This window comes from Arachis hypogaea, chromosome 20 (assembly GCF_003086295.3).
Source record: "Arachis hypogaea cultivar Tifrunner chromosome 20, arahy.Tifrunner.gnm2.J5K5, whole genome shotgun sequence".
NCBI classification, from domain to species: Eukaryota; Viridiplantae; Streptophyta; class Magnoliopsida; order Fabales; family Fabaceae; genus Arachis; species Arachis hypogaea.
The window spans coordinates 94,291,696-94,300,996 of NC_092055.1; the positions used below are offsets into that span (position 1 = coordinate 94,291,696).

At 41.2% G+C, this 9,301-nt stretch overlaps 1 non-coding gene across 1 annotated transcript; it reads left to right on the forward strand.

Annotated features, from left to right (window-relative positions):
* Positions 1-8,604: 8,604 nt before the first annotated feature.
* On the forward strand, positions 8,605-8,712 carry LOC112788423 (small nucleolar RNA R71). The gene has a single exon (XR_003195787.1). It is a non-coding gene; the product is annotated as a small nucleolar RNA R71 (small nucleolar RNA).
* Positions 8,713-9,301: the final 589 nt, after the last annotated feature.

Here is a 9,301-nt window from a genome sequence, read left to right on the forward strand (position 1 = left end):
TCACGCGGTCACGTCATTCGGAGTTGTCATTTCCACGTGGTCGCGTCAGTCATGCGGCCGCGTCGCTGCTTTTTCGAGCTTGGCATGCGTCCGCGTCGCCCATGCGATCGCGTGGATGCCAGTTTCTCCAAAAACTCCGTTTTGTGTTTTTCTTCCATTTTTGTATGTTTCCTTTCCATCTTTTAAGTCATTCCTGCCTAGGGTGCAGCACTCCACCGCTTCGCCTAGCAGCACGATGCTTGTATAGCTCTCCCACAACCCCGTTTTCACGGTTTAGGTTGCTCCCATTTCGCTCGCCGCTACTATGGGAATCGCTTTTGCTTTTTTTTTCCCCTTAGAAGATCTGAAACTACTCAACACACTAATCACGGCATCAAATGGAAATAAAGGTAATTAAAATAATTAATTTTAAAGCATAGGAAACATGTTTTTCACATACATCACATAATAAGGAAGGGAAAGTAAAACCATGCAATTAATATGAATAAGTGGGTGAAGGATTGAATAAATCACTCAAACCAAGTACAAAATATATCATAAAATATGGGTTTATCAACCTCCCCACACTTAAACAATAGCATGTCCTCATGCTAAGTCCAAGAGTAATGTTAGGTTAAAGGGGTGGAATGTCATGCAATGCAATCTAATCTAAATGCAACTACCTAGATGAATGATGCATCATGCAATTCTAATTTTTATTCACTTGAATATAAAGCTTGCATGTAGTTGAAATAATTCACATTCTCAAGGAGTCATATATATATATAGCCAAGCCTTAGATAGTGATAAAGTGCCTTTACAATTGAGATGGGAGAGAAAAAAAAACATTTTATAAACTTGCAAGACAATTAATAATTTAAGCAGAGATATATGTTAATGAGCTATTGAACCCTCACTGGATTTTGTGTTTACTCTCTAATCATTCAGTGTTTATTGGGTTAATCACTCTATTCTTCTTTTTATTCTTTCTTTCTATAACTTTATTCTTCATCTAACTAATCAAAAATTATAGAATATAGACATACCAAAAATCATGAGGTCTTGAATTAAGGTTGTAATGGGGCCAAGGTAAAGGTAAGGGTATATGTATAAGGCTAAGTGAGCTAATAAGTGAATCCTTAATTAGTCTAAGATCTCACCTAACATACATACTTTCTAAAGCAAAGCTTTACCTATTTTCCCATATTTTCCCACTTTTGATGTTACATGCTCATGTTTCAATGTTTATTATTTTTTTCCCATGTGTATTGCTTTATTTCACATTTGGGGAATTCTTTTGTGTCCCCTTTATTCATAACACTTTTGTTTTTAATGCACATGGTAATTCAATTATTTTGATTTCACATGAGCATGCTTCCCAAAACTTTTATTTTGAATTATTTTATTCTTTTCAACTTTTCTACCTTTTTGTTTTTATCATCCATGTTCCTAATAGGTTTCCCACATGTAAACCATACACAATTTCTATCTTAAGCTAACCAAGGATTCAACTTGGGATTTTTAATTTGTTTTTCTGCTTAAGGCTAGTAATGTGGTTTATAGAATAAAAGGGGATTTAAAGGCTCAAGGGGGCTAACAAGGGTGATGTAAAAGGGTAGGCTATTTTGGGATAAGTGAGCTAAAGATCAAACAATGGCCTCAATCACTCTCTTGGTATGTATTTCTATTCTATAATTGGACATATAGATTAAAATAAAATAAAGAACATCATAATAAAAAAGAAGGGCGGAACACACAGGAATAAAATATTATGGTTTGAATGTAACCATACAGTTAAGCTCAAAACTCACAGGCTGTGTGTTCTCTAGCTCAAAAATTATTTATCAGTTATGTATGTCATGCAAGTTTAGTTAAAAATTTCTATTATTCTCAATGTAAAACTTAAGGTGGCTTTAAAGTTCTAGTGTTTCTCCTTGATGAAATGTTGTTAACTAACTAACATGTAATGCTATATATACAAGGTGTGTGGATTGTTTCTATTATGTTCAAGTCTCTAGTTTACTTCCTTTTTATATTTTTCAATTTAAACTAAGCTATCTTATGCTAAAAAGGGTAAACTATACTAATTAATCCACAATTTCTATAACTAATAAGTTAGAATTACAACTAAAATGAAATGGCTAAAATATGAACTAAAATGCAAAATGCAAAAATAGAGTAAAAATACATAAAAATAGCAATATATATAAGTACTGAGAAAAAAAATAAAAATAAAAAGAAAAATATAGAAAAGTAGCAAAATAAAATAAAAAGAGTCTGTAGTGGTTCACCAAAAAAAAAAAAAAAATACACCAGAGATGGCGACCTCCCCACACTTAAAATGAAGCATCGTCCCTGATGCTCACTCAAGCAAGGTGTGAAGGGGTGTCATCACTGGAAGGACGGGTAGCTGGAGTCTCTGTGGTGGTGGTATGAGGATCTGGCTACTGCAGAGGAGGTGCTGACTGGATAGGAATCTCGGGGTCTACAGCCTGAATCTGAGGCGGGATCTCCTACTGGTGTGCTGCCTGCTGGGTGCCTGCCTGCTCTGCCTCCTGCTGTGGATGACTTGCAGCCTCGGGCGCATCCGCCTCCTCCTCAGATGCCTCGGATGGTGTGTCAGGCTCGGAGGGGATGTCGCCAGATCATATCATCAACTTCAGGTGCTCATAGCGTCGCTTGTTGCGACGCTCCATCTAGTCAAGTCGGCGAAACAGGCGGTGCACTAGATGATAGATGGGCTCTGGGGCAGGTGGAGGTGCAGTGGTGGTGGCAGGGGTAGCTGTAGAGGAAGAGGGACTGGCAGATGGTGTGGCTGTCTCAGCAGCAGCAATGAGGAAAGGAGGTCTGTAGCCCAAAGCCAGAAAGTTTCTGCTGTGAGGGATAATCTTCTTGCATTCTGCAGCAGGTGGATTTTCATCAGCATCCTCCTAAGGTACGTCAGCTCGACGGCCTAGCTGTGTAATCAGATAAGGAAAGGGAAGAGTGCCTCGGACATGGACCCTGGCCATATAGTACTGGATAAAGCGTGGCAGGTACAGGTCCTTACCCTCCATCACACACCATAGGAGGGTGATCATAGCGGCAGGTATCTCAGTCTCGTGAGTGCTCCATGATGAAGTTGCTAAGTATCTGATGCCATAGCCGAGCCTCATCATTCAAGTAAATCCGCTTGATTCCCTTTGGCATGGTAGTGTTCTGACCCATAATCCAAGGAACGGTCGGGTCAAGGGCTATCCTGTTCTTGACTGCATCCCAATCAAACTTCATGAAGCGCATGTCCTCCTCAGCTCTTTGATAACCATCCAGCTGACCAGATTTGGGCAGAAGTTTCAGAACATCCTCTATGGCCTCTTCAGTGACCAGAATCTGCTTCCCCCTAAGGTTCACTGCATCTAGGGAAGTCTTGAAGTAATTGTAGTAGATTTCCCGAACCCAAGATGTATTGACCTCAGTCAGGTTTCTCTCCAGGAAGAACCAGCCTCTTTGTTTGATTTGATCAGAGCTGTATTGCTAGAGTTCTTCTGGGATCTTCAAAGTCCTTTCCAGGTACAGATTCCTAGAGGTTGCAAACACCGGATACTTCAGCTCATAGTATCGGTTTGCAAATTTTACTAGATTATTAGCAGGGATTAGCTGGTCGGCCTTCTCCTGCGGGGTAAAATTTTTCTTCCGCAAGGAGTCATCGTGCATAATATCCATAATGGACATGGAGGATTCTCCTCTTTTCCATTTGCCAATAGTAGCCTTTCCTTTTCCTTTTCTCTGGCTGGCAGACATCCTGAAAAAAAAAAAAAAACAGAAAACTAGGATATAATAAAAACAGGAAAACAAATAGGCAAATAGTCAAAAGAAATACAAAGTGGCAAAGGAGCAATAGGATAAGGAAAATGAGTTAAGTAAATGTGCATTAAGGATTGTATAGGAGTCCGAAAAGGAGAATTCATAATCCAAAATGTAATTGAATTCATGTTAAATAGAAAAATTAACATCATGCCATGGTTAGAGTGTTAAAAGAAAGTGAAAGAAAATCAGAAGAGAAGTTTTGAAAGGTTAGGTTGATTAGAATTGAAAAAGAGTTTAGGAAGTTAACATTAGTGAGTTAGTAAAAAGTGGGTTAAAGTAAGTGGCATAATGAAAATATTCCAAGTAACAAGTATTCACAGTTAGAAGCTATAAGTAACTCATATCCAAATAAGGAAAACAGGTTGATGATGATTCAAATAGATATAGAAATAGCAAAAATTGGAATCAAACATCAAAAATGCAAATTATGAACCAGGAAATAAAAAAGAATAAGAAAGCTTGCCCTGGCATTCATGAATTGTTTTGGTTAAATCTAAGGAAAGCACAGTTGAAAATGCCAAAATCAAAACATGAATGAAAACATTTTACAGAGATTTGGGCAGCATTTCGGCTAAAATTGGATTGTCCCGGAAAATAAACAACAACAGAATAGTTCAAATGAATCAAAAACACAGCTGCAATTATATATAAGGAATAAGAACATGAAAAATCAAAGTAAAGAGCAGCATGAAACAAGAAATTACAGCATATGAACAAAACTAACATCATAGCAACAGCAGAATTGCAAAAATAATGAAACAAGAAACACGAACAGCGCAATTAAACAGACCTAAATCCACTAACCACATCCTAGGCTACCTAACAACCTAAAATCCACTACAACATGCATATCTAACTAGCCTAATGACGAACATAAACAGAAAAATATGAATTAACTACGAAGGATAGAAGGGTGGCGTTCAGCGGAACCTGGTAGGCGTAAGAAAGAGAGTGGGGCAGAGAGGTGGCTGGGGATGACGGCGGTGGCGTCCGGCACGGCGGAAGAGGGTGGCGCGGCGGCGGTGGCTGCTGTTCGGAGGAAGAGAGGGAAAGGTAGGGGTAATGGGGTAGGGGGTAATAGGGGAAGGGAGGGGGCGTGTCGGTGGCGCTGGGCAGTGGTGACGGGGTAGCGGCGGTGGGTGGTGGTCGCGGAGGGGGGGGCAGTGGCGTTGGAGGGGAAAGAAGAAGGAAGAAGAAGAAAGAAGGGGGAAGGAGGAAGTGGCGGCGGCGTCTGGGTGGTCGGCGGCATGATGGTGGTTCGGTGTTGGTGGCTGGGTGGTGGTGGTGTGATTGGAGAAGAAGAGAGGGAAGAGAGGGGTTTGGGAGGGGGGGCGACTGATAGGGTTCACGTAACTAGGGGTATAAATTTGAATCCACGCGATCGCGTGGGGGACGCGGTCGCGTGGCTGGGGTGAAATGGGGGTCGACGCGATCGCGTGAGTGGCGCAATCGCGTGGACGGCAAAAAGAGTGAATGACGCGATCGCCTGGGACATGCGATCGCGTCGCTGGAATTTGTGCGAAACGCACAGTTCCAGCGCCGTTTCAGCGCAACTCTCTATCTCCTTTGGGGTGTTTGTGCAATCCATGCGATGCGATCGCGTCGCTCACGCTGTCGCGTGGGATGTGTGTTGTGCAAGTGACGCGATCGCGTCAGTGACACGATCGCGTGGGTCATTTGTGCGAAACGCACGATGGCCGCACGATTCCAGCCTAACTTTCTGGACGTTGGATGTTTACGCCGATCTCCAGGTCACGCAGCCGCGTGAATGACGCGGTCGCGTGGGAAGTATTTTTCACAACTTGACGCGATCGCATGAGTGATGCGGTCGCGTCGCACACCCTTGTTTTTTTTATATGTAGTATGCAGAATGCAATGATTAATATGAATGTTATGCATGATTCCAGGTTCAATGAAGTAAAATAAAATAAAACTCAAAAATAAACAAAACAAAATAAAATTAAAATTGAAAAAGGAACGATCATACCATGGTGGGTTGTCTCCCACCTAGCACTTTTAGTTAAAGTCCTTAAGTTGGACATTGGATGAGCTTCTTGTTATGGTGGCTTATGCTTGAATTCATCCATAAATCTCCACCAATGCTTGGAATGACAATAGCCTCCGGGGTCCCAAACTAGGCATGTGAAGCTTCTGAGCAACTTCAAACAGATTGTCAGGCTCCCGGGGTGACGAATGTCGGAATAGATTCTGGGATCCCAAACTTTGCTTTTAAATCTGCCTTCGTCTTGATCTATACTTTTCCATCTGGGCGGTTTAGAAATTAGATTCTCACCAGGATAACCAAACGTTTTCCGAGATCCATCCGATTGATCATGGTGCCAATCCGTGCACTTCGAGTTGAAGCGTGGAACCTTATTGAACCTCGTGCACCAGCTCTGAGTACGAGCCATTTCCCTTTTACTCTTAAAGCCGCAGAGAGCTCTAAGCTGGCCATCTGTTTCAAGCAAACCATATTCAAGTCGAAAAATACAGTTAAAGGTTAAGGATTGTACCCACTTGAAGCTTGTATTGGGTGGTAATGGCCTTGGGATAGGTGGTTCCAGTGGTTCTGTGAGTTCTACTCCCTTGTGCTCTTCTGTGAATTTCTCCACTTCCTTGCAGGATTCTTCAAATGTATCCATGTCCTGATCAAAGCCATGTATGTCTTCCTCATCACTTAAGTCATAGACTGGAGGTTGAGAGAAATCTACCTCCGTATCATCTTCGTATTCACTCGGGGAAGATTCTTCGATCTCAGAGAATTTACTTGCGGATGTAAGTTCATTGCTGGAAGAACTTGACTTGATATTATTGTCATCAAGGAAACTTGCTTCTTGGGTTATTTTGTCTAGTTCTTCATGAAAGACTTGCTCTGGGGATTGCGCACAATCCTCCTTAGCATCAATTGTAACATCCTTGACAGAATGCTCCACAACTTTGGATTCCCATGGAGGTTCAGCGTCTCCTAAGTCTTCAACCAACTCTTCTTCTTCAATAATGACAGCTTCCTCTACTTATTCCAATACAAAACCATGCTCTGTCTTGTCTACTGGAGTTTCTAGTATCTCCTTCATGCTACACTCTTTATTAGATTGTCATTTCCACGCGGTCGCGTCAGTCATGCGGCCGCGTCGCTGCTTCTTCGCGCTTGGCATGCGTCCGTGTCGCCCATGCGATCGCATGGATGCCAGTTTCTCCAGAAACTTCGTTTTGTGTTTTCATTCCATTTTTGTATGTTTCCTTTCCATCCTTTAAGTCATTCCTGCCTTAGAAGATCTGAAACTACTCAACACACTAATCACGACATCGAATGGAAATAAAGGTAATTAAAATAATTAATTTTAAAGCATATGAAACATGTTTTTCACATACATCACATAATAAGGAAGGGAAAGTAAAACCATGCAATTAATATGAATAAGTGGGTGAAGGATTGAATAAATCACTCAAACTAAGTACAAAATATATCATAAAATATGGGTTTATCACCTGTTTTCTTGAGTTGTCTGCCATCTCTAATGAGATTTTGGCAGCTTGCACCTCAAAGATTCCTAGTTTCTCCATTACAGAGAGTGGCATGAGGTTTATCCCTGACCCAAGGTCACATAGAGCCTTCTCAAAGGTCATGGTGCCTATGGTACAGGGTATTAAGAATTTGCTTGGATCCTATTTCTTTTGAGGTAATTTCTGCCTATCCAATGCATTTAGTTCATTGGTGAGCAAGGGAGGTTCATCTTCCCAAGTCTCATTACCAAATAATTTGGCATTCAGCTTCATGATTGCACCAAGGTACTTGGCAACTTGCTCTTTAGTGACATCTTCATTCTCTTCAGAAGAAGAATACTCATCAGAGCTCATGAATGGCATAAGGAGGTTCAATGGAATCTCTATAGTCTCTAGATGAGCCTCAGATTCCTTTGGTTCCTCAGAGGGAAACTCCTTGTTAATCACTGGACGTCCCAGGAGGTCTTCCTCACTGGAATTCACGTCCTCTCCCTCCCTTGTAGGTTCGGCCATGATGGTTAAATCAATGGCCTTGCACTCTCTTTTTGGATTCTCTTCTGTATTGCTTGGGAGAGTACTAGGAGGAGTTTCAGTGACTCTTTTACTCAGCTGGCCCACTTGTGTCTCCAAATTTCTAATGGAGGACCTTGTTTCATTCATGAAACTTAAAGTGGCCTTAGATAGACCAGAGACTATATTTGCTAAGCTAGATGGATTCTGCTCAGAATTCTCTGTCTGTTGCCGAGTGGGTGATGGAAAAGGCTTGCTATTGCTAAAACTGTTTCTTCCACCATTATTAAAGCCTTGTTGAGGCTTTTGTTGATCCTTCCATGAGAAATTTGGATGATTTCTCCATGAGGGATTATAGGTGTTTCCATAGGGTTCACCCATGTAATTCACCTCTGCTATTGCAGGGTTCTCAGGATCATAAGCTTCTTCTTTAGAAGATGCCTCTTTAGTACTGTTGGATGATTCCTTCAATCCATTCAGACTCTGAGAGATCATATTGACTTGCTGAGTCAATATTTTATTCTGGGCCAATATGGCATTCAGAGTATTAATTTCAAGAACTCTCTTCCTCTGAGGCGTCCCATTATTCACAGGATTCCTTTCAGAAGTGTACATGAACTGGTTATTTGCAACCATGTCAATGAGTTCTTGAGCTTCTGCAGGCGTTTTCTTTAGGTGAATGGATCCACCTGCAAAATGGTCCAATGACATCTTAGATAGTTCACACAGACCATCATAGAATATATCCAGGATAGTCCATTCTGAAAGCATGTCAGAAGGACACCTTTTGGTCAATTCCTTGTATCTCTCCCAAGCTTCATAGAGGGATTCACCTTCCTTTTGTCTGAAGGTTTGAACATCCACTCTAAGCTTGCTAAGCTTTTGAGGAGGAAAGAACTAGGCTAAGAAAATCGTGACCAGCTTATCCCAAGAGTTTAGACTGTCTTTAGGTTGAGAGTCCAACCATATTCTAGCTCTGTCTCTTATAGCAAATGGGAAAAGCATAAGCCTGTAGACCTCGGGATCAACCCCATTGATCTTAACAGTATCACAGATCTGCAAGAATTCAGTTAAGAACTGAAAAGGATCTTCAGATGGAAGTCCATGAAACTTGCAGTTCTGTTGCATCAGAGAAACTAATTGAGGTTTAAGCTCAAAGTTGTTTGCTCCAATGGCAGGAATTGAGATACTTCTTCCATGTAAATTGAAATTTGGTGCAGTAAAGTCACCAAGCATCTTCCTTGCATTGTTATTATTTTCGGCCATGTCTCCTTCTTTTTCGAAAATTTCTGTCAGATTTTCTCCAGAGAGTTGTGCTCTAGCTTCCCTTAGCTTCCTCTTCAGAGTCCTTTCAGGTTCAGGATCAGCTTCAACAAGAATGTTCTTATCCTTGTTCCTGCTTATATGAAAAAGAAGAGAACACAAAAGAAAATATGAAATCCTCTATATCACAGTATAGAGA